Below are 12,239 nucleotides of genomic sequence, written 5' to 3' on the forward strand. Positions count from 1 at the left end.
GGCACTGACTCTCCAAGTGGGGAGAGTGTTAGTAAAGCGTCTGGAATGTTGCACCCGAGTACCAGGGGACGTAAACTGAGACACATTTGAACACGTTTCCCGATCACACGGTGGATCATACTCTGGGTTCCACATGCATGTTTTAGCTGAAGGAAGAATCCCTTAAACCTGGAGAGTTGAGACCCATGGAATGGGTACCATGCAATATGACTTCAAAGGGTCTGCATTTGCTCACCGAACCTCACCAATCGTATCACTGCTGCGTTTATACCACTGTACACATGCTTGATTCTCTTTCGGAGACATATAAATCCATAGGTTTTAAGATTCTTACTAGTCAGGTATATTCTTAGGCGTTTAATATGGGGTGTTGAGTCCACTTCGTTGAGGAAGGAGTAGCTCTTGTCTATTACATATTTGGCTTATGGAACGGTATCTGTGCTAATTTCAATCTCTGGTTTTATGCAGCACCCCAACTCACCTTTCCCTTAAGCAAGCATAAGTTGGTTTTCTACATTTGAGACCCTGTTCTGTTTTGTAATTCAGTTCCTGTGTAGCCAAGTTTACATTCCGTGTATTAGTGATACCTTATGATATTTCTTTTTCTGTGTGACATATTTCACTTAGAATCATCGTACCTGAATCCACTCATTATGCTGCTACGGGCCTGATGACATAGATTTCATTGCTGAGTGATATTGCATTGTACGTAAGTACCAAAAATTCTTTATTCATTTTTCGCTATCTGTGATAATGAACTTGTACCATAAACGAGGTTCTTGTAAACAGAGCCGTCCCAAATTTTGGGGTGGTTGTGTCTTTTTGATTTTAATTTCCCTAAGCTATAGGAGCATAGTGGAAGTGCCCTAGGCTCTGTTGCTTTGTTTTTTAGATGTTTCAGGAAACACCATACACTTCTCCAGAGTGGCTGTTGGCAATTTACATCCCGCCCATCAGCATAACAAGGCTCCCAGTTCTCCATGGCCTGTCCTGCCTTTCTGGATTTTACACTTTTTTCAGATGGCCCTTTTGCCCGGGGGGCAGTGAGACTTCATTGTAGTGCAGATTTCCTTTGCAAGCTTGCTTGGTTGGCCAAAAAGTGCGTATGCGTTTTTTCCTGAATATATTCAGGAAAAGACGCATACGCCCTTTTTGGCCAAGTGCATCATTGTGGACGTTCTGCCTCTTTTCCTATGCTTTTCATGCAATTCCAGTCTACCTCCTGAAATCGGTTTCCTGCAATTCTGCCCCGCTTTCAAGTGCTCTTGGCAGCCTTACTTCAATATATTTTTGACGATAGCTGTCATTTATAACTCTGCAGGTTTGTGAATGACAGTGCCCCTGAGATCCTTTCTTCAACTCGCTTTCTTGTGAGCTGGCCGCAACACCGCAAGATTGATTCAGGCCCTAGTGTGGTTCCGGCACGGCAAGCTGAGCCTTTGGTTAATTCCTCTTCCTGGTGGGAAATGAGAGTTAAATTTGCCCGTCCAGACACCTCCACCTAGTCTGTCATTGGTTCTCCCTATTCCTGTTCATTTCCCGCAGAAATTGCAAACTGGGCCAAACACGACGTTAAAGGCACTGACTCTCCAAGTGGGGAGAGTGTTAGTAAAGCGTCTGGAATGCAGCACCCGAGTACCAGGGGACGAAAACTGAGACACATTTGAACACGTTTCCCGATCACACAGTGGATCATACTCTGGGTTCCACATGCATGTTTTAGCTGAAGGAGGAATCCCTTAAACCTGGAGAGTTGTGACCCATGGAATGGGTACCATGCAATATGACTTCAAAGGGTCTGCATTTGCTCACCGAAACTCACCAATCCTATCACTGCTGCGTTTATGCTGCTGTACACACGCTTGATTCTCTTTCAGAGACATGTAAATCCATAGGTTTTAAGATTCTTACTAGTCAGGTATATTCTTAGGCGTTTAATATGGTGTGTTGAGTCCACTTCATTGAGCAAGGAGTAGCTCTTGTCTATTACATATTTGGCTTATGGAACGTTATCTGTGCTAATTTCAATCTCTGGTTTTATGCAGCACCCCAACTCACCTTTCCCTTAAGCAAGCATAAGTTGGTTTTCTACATTTGAGACCCTGTTCTGTTTTGTAATTCAGTTCCTGTGTAGCCAAGTTTACATTCCGTGTATTAGTGATACCTTATGATATTTCTGTTTCTGTGTGACATACTTCACTTAGAATCATCGTACCTGAATCCACTCATTATGCTGCTACGGGCCTGATGACATAGATTTCATTGCTGAGTGATATTGCATTGTACGTAAGTACCACAAATTCTTTATTCATTTTTCGCTTTCTGTGATATTGAACGTGTACCATAAACGAGGTTCTTGTAAACAGAGCCGTCCCAAACTTTGGGGTGGCTGTGTCTTTTTGATTTGAATTTCCCTAAGCTATAGGAGCATAAGTGGAAGTGCCCTAGGCTCTGTTGCTTTGTTTTTTAGATGTTTCAGGAAACACCATACACTTCTCCAGAGTGGCTGTTGGCAATTTACATTCCGCCCATCAGCATAACAAGGCTCCCAGTTCTCCATGGCCTGTCCTGCCTTTCTGGATTTTACACTTTTTTCAGATGGCCCTTTTGCCCTTGGGGCAGTGAGACTTCATTGTAGTGCAGATTTCCTTTGCAAGCTTGCTTGGTTGGCCAAAAAGTGCGTATGCGTTTTTTCCTGAATATATTCAGGAAAATACGCATACGCCCTTTTTGGCCAAGTGCATCATTGTGGACGTTCTGCCTCTTTTCCTATGCTTTTCATGCAATTCCAGTCTACCTCCTGAAATCGGTTTCCTGCAATTCTGCCCCGCTTTCAAGTCCTCTTGGCAGCCTTACTTCAATATATTTTTGGACAATAGCTGTCATTTATAACTCTGCAGGTTTGTGAATTACAGTGCCCCTGAGCTCCTTTCTTCAACTCGCTGTCTTGTGAGCTGGCCGCAACACCGCAAGATTGATTCAGGCCCTAGTGTGGTTCCGGCATGGCAAGCTGAGCCTTTGGTTAATTCCTCTTCCTGGTGGGAAATGAGAGTTAAATTTGCACGTCCAGACACCTCCAGCTAGTCTCTCATTGGTTTTCCCTATTCCTGTTCATTTCCCGCAGAAATTGCAAACTGGGCCAAACAGGAGGTTAAAGGCACTGACTCTCCAAGTGGGGAGAGTGTTAGTAAAGCGTCTGGAATGTTGCACCCGAGTACCAGGGCATGAAAACTGAGACACATTTGAACACGTTTCCCTATCACACGGTGGATCATACTCTGGGTTCCATATGCATGTTTTAGCTGAAGGAAGAATCCCTTAAACCTGGAGAGTTGAGAACCATGGAATGGGTACCACGCAACATGACTTCAAAGGGTCTGCATTTGCTCACCGAAACTCACTAATCCTATCACTGCTGCAGTTATGCTGCTGTACACACGCTTGATTCTCTTTTGGAGACATGTAAATCCATAGGTTTTAAGATTCTTACTAGTCAGGTATATACTTAGGCGTTTAATATGGGGCGTTGAGTCCACTTCGTTGAGCAAGGAGTAGCTCTTGTCTATTACATATTTGGCTTATGGAACGGTATCTGTGCTAATTTCAATCTCTGGTTTTATGCAGCACCCCAACTCACCTTTCCCCTTAAGCAAGCATAAGTTGGGTTTCTACATTTGAGACCCTGTTCTGTTTTGTAATTCAGTTCCTGGGTAGCCAAGTTTACATTCCGTGTATTAGTGATACCTTATGATATTTCTTTTTCTGTGTGACTTATTTCTCTTAGAATCATCGTACCTGAGTCCACTCATTATGCTGCTATGGGTCTGATGACATAGATTTCATTGCTGAGTGATATTGCATTGTACGTAAGTACCACAAATTCTTTATTCATTTTTCGCTTTCTGTGATATTGAACTTGTACCATAAACGAGGTTTTTGTAAAGAGAGCCGTCCCAAACTTTGGGGTGGCTGTGTCTTTTTGATTTGAATTTCCCTAAGCTATAGGAGCATAAGTGGAAGTGCCCTAGGCTCTGTTGCTTTGTTTTTTAGATGTTTCAGGAAACACCATACACTTCTCCAGAGTGGCTGTTGGCAATTTACATCCCGCCCATCAGCATAACAAGGCTGCCAGTTCTCCATGGCCTGTCCTGCCTTTCTGGATTTTACACTTTTTTCAGATGGCCCTTTTGCCCGTGGGGCAGTGAGACTTCATTGTAGTGCAGATTTCCTTTGCAAGCTTGCTTGGTTGGCCAAAAAGGGCGTATGCGTTTTTTCCTGAATATATTCAGGAAAAAACGCATACGCCCTTTTTGGCCAAGTGCATCATTGTGGACGTTCTGCCTCTTGTCCTATGCTTTTCATGCAATTCCAGTCTACCTCCTGAAATCGGTTTCCTGCAATTCTGCCCCGCTTTCAAGTGCTCTTGGCAGCCTTACTTCAATATATTTTTGGACGATAGCTGTCATTTATAACTCTGCAGGTTTGGGAATGACAGTGCCCCTGAGCTCCTTTCTTCAATTCGCTTTCTTGTGAGCTGGCCACAACACCGCATGATTGCTTCAGGCCCTAGTGTGGTTCCGGCATGGCAAGCTGAGCCTTTGGTTAATTCCTCTTCCTGGTGGGAAATGAGAGTTAAATTTGCCCGTCCAGACACCTCCAGCTAGTCTCTCATTGGTTCTCCCTATTCCTGTTCATTTCCCGCAGAAATTGCAAACTGGGCCAAACAGGACGTTAAAGGCACTGACTCTCCAAGTGGGGAGAGTGTTAGTAAAGCGTCTGGAATGTTGCACCCGAGTACCAGGGCAAGAAAACTGAGACATATTTGAACACGTTTCGGGATCACACGGTGGATCATACTCTGGGTTCCACATGCATGTTTTAGCTGAAGGAAGAATCCCTTAAACCTAGAGAGTTGAGACCCATGGAATGGGTACCATGAAATATGACTTCAAAGGGTCTGCATTTGCTCACCGAAACTCACCAATCCTATCACTGCTGCGTTTATGCTGCTGTACACACGCTTGATTCCTTTTCGGAGACATATAAATCCATAGGTTTTAAGATTCTTACTATTCAGGTATATTTTTAGCCGTTTAATATGGGGTGTTGAGTCCACTTCGTTGAGCAAGGAGTAGCTCTTGTCTATTACATATTTGGCTTATGGAACGGTATCTGTGCTAATTTCAATCTCTTGTTTTATGCAGCACCCCAACTCACCTTTCCCCTTAAGCAAGCATAAGTTGGTTTTCTACATTTGAGACCCTGTTTTGTTTTGTAATTCAGTTCCTGTGTAGCCAAGTTTACATTCCGTGTATTAGTGATATCTTATGATGTTTCTTTTTCTGTGTGACTTATTTCACTTAGAATCATCGTACCTGAATCCACTCATTATGCTGCTACGGGCCTGATGACATAGATTTCATTGCTGAGTGATATTGCATTGTATGTAAATACCACAAATTCTTTATTCATTTTTCGCTTTCTGTGATATTGAACTTGTACCATAAACGAGGATCTTGTAAACAGAGCCGTCCCAAACTTTGGGGTGGCTGTGTCTTTTTGATTTTAATTTCCCTAAGCTATAGGAGCATAAGTGGAAGTGCCCTAGGCTCTGTTGCTTTGTTTTTTAGATGTTTCAGGAAACACCATACACTTCTCCAGAGTGGCTGTTGGCAATTTACATCCCGCCCATCAGCATAACAAGGCTCCCAGTTCTCCATGGCCTGTCCTGCCTTTCTGGATATTACACTTTTTTCAGATGGCCCTTTTGCCCGTGGGGCAGTGAGACTTCATTGTAGTGTAGATTTCCTTTGCAAGCTTGCATGATTGGCCAAAAAGGGCGTATGCGTTTTTTCCTGAATATATTCAGGAAAAAACGCATACGCCCTTTTTGGCCAAGTGCATCATTGTGGACGTTCTGCCTCTTTTCCTATGCTTTTCATGCAATTCCAGTCTACCTCCTGAAATCGGTTTCCTGCAATTCTGCCCCGCTTTCAAGTCCTCTTAGCAGCCTTACTTCAATATATTTTTGGACGATAGCTGTCATTTATAACTCTGCAGGTTTGTGAATGACAGTGTCCCTGAGCTCCTTTCTTCAACTCGCTTTCTTGTGAGCTGGCCGCAACACCGCAAGATTGATTCAGGCCCTAGAGTGGTTCCGGCATGGCAAGCTGAGCCTTTGGTTAATTCCTCTTCCTGGTGGGAAATGAGAGTTAAATTTGCCCGTCCAGATACCTCCAGCTAGTCTCTCATTGGTTCTCCCTATTCCTGTTCATTTCCCGCAGAAATTGCAAACTGGGCCAAACAGGAGGTTAAAGGCACTGACTCTCCAAGTGGGGAGAGTGTTAGTAAAGCGTCTGGAATGTTGCACCCGAGTACCAGGGGACTTAAACTTAGGCACATTTGAACACGTTTCCCGATCACACGGTGGATCATCCTCTGGGTTCCACATGCATGTTTTAGCTGAAGGAAGAATCCCTTAAACCTGGAGAGTTGAGAACCATGGAATGGGTACCATGCAATATGACTTCAAAGGGTCTGCATTTGCTCACCGAAACTCACTAATCCTATCACTGCTGCGTTTATGCTGCTGTACACACGCTTCATTCTCTTTTGGAGACATGTAAATCCATAGGATTTAAGATTCTTACTAGTCAGGTATATACTTAGGCGTTTAATATGGGGTGTTGAGTCCACTTCGTTGAGCAAGGAGTAGCTCTTGTCTATTACATATTTGGCTTATGGAACGGTATCTGTACTAATTTCAATCTCTGGTTTTATGCAGCACCCCAACTCACCTTTCCCCTTAAGCAAGCATAAGTTGGTTTTCTACATTTGAGACCCTGTTCTGTTTTGTAATTCAGTTCCTGGGTAGCCAAGTTTACATTCCGTGTATTAGTGATACCTTATGATATTTCTTTTTCTGTGTGACTTATTTCTCTTAGAATCATCGTACCTGAGTCCACTCATTATGCTGCTACGGGCCTGATGACATAGATTTCATTGCTGAGTGATATTGCATTGTATGTAAGTACCACAACTTGTTTATCCATTTTTCGCTTTTTGCGATATTGAACTTCTACCGTGCACGAGGTTCTTGTAAACAGAGCCATCCCAAACATTGGGGTGGCTGTGTCTTTTTGATTTGAATTTCCCTAAGCTATAGGAGCATAAGTGGAAGTGCCCTAGGCTCTGTTGCTTTGTTTTTTAGATGTCTCAGGAAACACCATACACTTCTCCAGAGTGGCTGTTGGCAATTTACATCCCGCCCATCAGCATAACAAGGCTCCCAGTTCTCCATGGCCTGTCCTGCCTTTCTGGATTTTACACTTTTTTCAGATGGCCCTTTTGCCCGGGGGGCAGTGAGACTTCATTGTAGTGCAGATTTCCTTTGCAAGTTGCTTGGTTGGCCAAAAAGGGCGTATGCGTTTTTTCCTGAATATATTCAGGAAAAAACGCATACGCCCTTTTTGGCCAAGTGCATCATTGTGGACGTTCTGCCTCTTTTCCTATGCTTTACATGCAATTCCAGTCTACCTCGTGAAATCGGTGTCCTGCAATTCTGCCCCGCTTTCAAGTCCTCTTGGCAGCCTTACTTCAATATATTTTTGGACCATAGCTGTCATTTATAACTCTGCAGGTTTGTGAATGACAGTGCCCCTGAGCTCCTTTGTTCAACTCGCTTTCTTGTGAGCTGGCCGCAACACCGCAAGATTGCTTCAGGCCCTAGTGTGGTTCCGGCACGGCAAGTTGAGCCTTTGGTTAATTCCTCTTCCTGGTGGGAAATGAGAGTTAAATTTGCCCGTCCAGACACCTCCAGCTAGTCTCTCATGGGTTCTCCCTATTCCTGTTCATTTCCCGCAGAAATTGCAAACTGGGCCAAACACGACGTTAAAGGCACTGACTCTCCAAGTGGGGAGAGTGTTAGTAAAGCGTCTGGAATGTTGCACCCGAGTACCAGGGGACGAAAACTGAGACACATTTGAACACGTTTCCCGATCACATGGTGGATCATACTCTGGGTTCCATATGCATGTTTTAGCTGAAGGAAGAATCCCTTAAACCTGGAGAGTTGAGACCCATGGAATGGGTACCATGCAATATGACTTCAAAGGGTCTGCATTTGCTCACCGAACCTCACCAATCCTATCACTGCTGCGTTTATGCTTCTGTACACACGCTTGATTCTCTTTCGGAGACATGTAAATCCATAGGTTTTAAGATTCTTACTAGTCAGGTATATTCTTAGGCGTTTAATATGGGTTGCTGCGTCCACTTCGTTGAGCAAGGAGTAGCTCTTGTCTATTACATACTTGGCTTATGGAACGGTATCTGTGCTAATTTCAATCTCTGGTTTTATGCAGCACCCCAACTCACCTTTCCCTTAAGCAAGCATAAGTTGGTTTTCTACATTTGAGACCCTGTTCTGTTTTGTAATTCAGTTCCTGTGTAGCCAAGTTTACATTCCGTGTATTAGTGATACCTTATGATATTTCTTTTTCTGTGTGACATATTTCACTTAGAATCATCGTACCTGAATCCACTCATTATGCTGCTACGGGCCTGATGACATAGATTTCATTGCTGAGTGATATTGCATTGTACGTAAGTACCACAAATTCTTTATTCATTTTTCGCTTTCTGTGATAATGAACTTGTACCATAAACGAGGTTCTTGTAAACAGAGCCGTCCCAAACTTTGGGGTGGCTGTGTCTTTTTGATTTTAATTTCCCTAAGCTATAGGAGCATAAGTGGAAGTGCCCTAGGCTCTGTTGCTTTGTTTTTTAGATGTTTCAGGAAACACCATACACTTCTCCAGAGTGGCTGTTGGCAATTTACATCCCGCCCATCAGCATAACAAGGCTCCCAGTTCTCCATGGCCTGTCCTGCCTTTCTGGATTTTACACTTTTTTCAGATGGCCCTTTTGCCCCGGGGGCAGTGAGACTTCATTGTAGTGCAGATTTCCTTTGCAAGCTTGCTTGGTTGGCCAAAAAGGGCGTATGCGTTTTTTCCTGAATATATTCAGGAAAAAACGCATACGCCCTTTTTGGCCAAGTGCATCATTGTGGACGTTCTGCCTCTTTTCCTATGCTTTTCATGCAATTCCAGTCTACCTCCTGAAATCGGTGTCCTGCAATTCTGCCCCGCTTTCAAGTCCTCTTGGCAGCCTTACTTCAATATATTTTTGGACGATAGCTGTCATTTATAACTCTGCAGGTTTGTGAATTACAGTGCCCCTGAGCTCCTTTGTTCAACTCGCTTTCTTGTGAGCTGGCCGCAACACCGCAAGATTGCTTCAGGCCCTAGTGTGGTTCCGGCACGGCAAGCTGAGCCTTTGGTTAATTCCTCTTCCTGGTGGGAAATGAGAGTTAAATTTGCCAGTCCAGACACCTCCAGCTAGTCTCTCATTGGTTCTCCCTATTCCTGTTCATCTTCCACAGAAATTTTAGCTGTGTTTTTTAGATGATTTAGGAACCATCATACACTTCTCCAGAGTGGCTCTCAGCAGTTCACACACTGTCTATCAGCGTATAAAGGCTCCCTGTTCTCCATGGCCTGTCCTGCATTTCTGGTTTTTACAATTTTTTCGGATGGCCCTTTTGACCGGTGGGAAATGAGAATTCTTTGTTGTGCACATTTGCATTGCTTGGTTGCCCATAAAGTGCATATGCGTTTTTTCCTGAATATATTCAGGAAAAAAACGCATACTCCCTTTTGGGCCAACTGCATCATTGTCGAAATTTTGCCGCTTTTCATGTGCTTTAAAGACGAGTCCAATCTATCTCTTGAAATCTGTTTCTTGCAATTCTGTCTTGCATTCAGATCCTCTTCTTTGCCTTACCTCAACATATTTTTGGACGTTAGTTTTCATTTATAACTCTGCAGGTTTGTGAATTGCAGTGACCCTGAGCTCCATTTTTTAAGTTGCTCTTTTGTGAGCTGGCCTCAAAACCGCAGGATTGCTTCAGGCCCTATTTTGGCTCCGGCGAGGTGGGCTGAGCCTTTTATTAATTCTTATTCTTAATGGGAAATTAGAGTGACATGTGCCCGTCCAAACCCCTACAACTATTCTCTCATTGGTTCCCCCTCTTCCCGTTCATCCTCCTCACAATTTGCAATATGTGTGAAACAGAAGTTTAAATGTGCTGATTCTCTAAGTGGGGGAGATTCTAAGTAACGTGGCTAGAATGATGAACAGGAGCACCAGGAGAGGATAAATGAGGTGCATTTTAGACACATCTCCCGATCACATGGTGTACAGTCCTCTGGGTTTTCCATGCATGTTTTAGCTGTAGGAAGATTCCTTGAATCTGCAGATTTGGGACCCATTGAATGGGTACCAGGTAGTATTACTTTAAAGGGTGTGCATTTCCTCACCCAACCTCACATTTCTCTTAGCACGAACAGTTTCCAGCCTTATGTCTCATCCTGCTGTGGGTCTAGATGTGTTCAATCCATGTTGCATCACCGTCCCTGAGGAAAAGTTGTAAGAGGTTTTCTCTGTCTCTCTGTCATTTACTTTTTTCAATTTATTACTATATTGGTTACAGCTGATTTTCAAAGCTCTGTTTCTTGCTGCTGTACATCCACTTGTTTCACATACAGAGAGACATCAATAAATTCTTCTTCAGATTCTTACCAGTCATAGATATTCTTTTCCGGTGACTTGAGTGTGCTGAGTGCAGTTCTTTTAGCTACCGTGTAGGCCTTGTTGATTATCAGTTTGGTATTTGGAATGGTATCTTTGCTAATTTCAACCTCCTGGATGATGCCTCACCCCTCCCCACCTTTCCCGGTTAGCAGCCTTACGCATGTTTTCTACATATTTGACTATGTTTTTGTTTTGTAATTTATTTCATGTGTAGCCATTTTGGATTCCACCTTTAAGTGATATCTTATGATATGTGTCTTTTTCTTTTTGAATTATGTCACTTAGAATGATCATACATAACTCCTCCGGAGTTGTTACACCTGGCCATATTTCATTGATTTCTAGGCTGAGTAATATTCCACTCTACATAAGTACCACATCTCTATCCATTTTTTCCCTCCAGAGACATTTAAGTTATATCCTAGTCGAGGATCTTTTAAACAGAGAGGCAGTAAACATTGGGGTGCCTGTGTCCTCTCGATTTTTGATTTTCCCAAGATATACGCCCATGAGTGCAAGTGCCCTATGCTCTGTAGCTCATTTTTTAGATGCTTTAGTAAACACAAAACACTTCTCCAGAATGGCCGTTGGCAATATACATTTCCACTATAAGCCTCACAGGGCTCCCTCTTCTCCTTGCCCTGTCCTGCATTTCTGGTGTTTACACTTTATGACGATGGCTCTTCTGACTGATGCGAAGTGATATCTTTTGTAGTATTGATTTCCAGTGCCCACCTGTTTGGTTGGCTAAAAAAGTGTATGCCCTTTTCTTGAATATATACAGAAAAAACGCATACAGCCTTTTTGGCCAACTGCAATGTTGGCAATGTTCAGCCCCTTTTTTGTGCTTAATGGCGAGTCCTTTCTACCTCCTCAAATCCCTTTCCTGACATTCTCCCTTGCTTACCAATCCTTTTCTCTGACTTTCCTCAAGACATTTTTCAGTGATAGATATTTTCAACTCTGCAGTTTCATGAATTTTACTGCCCCTGAGTTCCATTGTTCAACTTGTGTTTATGGGAACTGGCCACAAAGCAGTGGGATTTCCTCAAGCCCTATACTGTTTCCATGGGCAACCCTAGCCTTTGGTCAATTCATCTTCCTGATTGGAAATTAGAGTGACATGTGCCTGTCTGAACACTTAGGACTTGTCTCTCATTGTTCTTCAAACTTCCGCTTCATCCACTGGACAAATTCCAAACTGTATGCAACAGAATGTTGACAGTGCTGACATCTCCAAGTGGGGAGACTGTTAGTAAAGACGCTGGAGGGGTGAACCCGAGCACCAGGAGATGAGGAGATGAGATGCCTTTTCCAAACTCTTCCTGATCAGATTGTATACCATCCTCTGGGTGTGACAGACATGTTTTAGCAGTAGGAAGAGTCCCATTCATTTAAGGAGAACACCAGGGCTTTTTCAAAATCAGTGTCTCCCCGAAACCCAAACTGGGGAATTTTTTAAGCTACGGCTACACATATGTTCATTAAGGGCCTTGGGAAGTAGGCAGAGTCCAAACTTTAGATGATTGAAGTCTTCAGGGTCAGAAGCACTCACCACCGGCTTCCCTTAGGTTACACTTTAACTG

The sequence above is a fragment of the Lagenorhynchus albirostris genome, chromosome 1, assembly GCF_949774975.1.
Source record: "Lagenorhynchus albirostris chromosome 1, mLagAlb1.1, whole genome shotgun sequence".
Lineage (NCBI taxonomy): Eukaryota > Metazoa > Chordata > Mammalia > Artiodactyla > Delphinidae > Lagenorhynchus > Lagenorhynchus albirostris.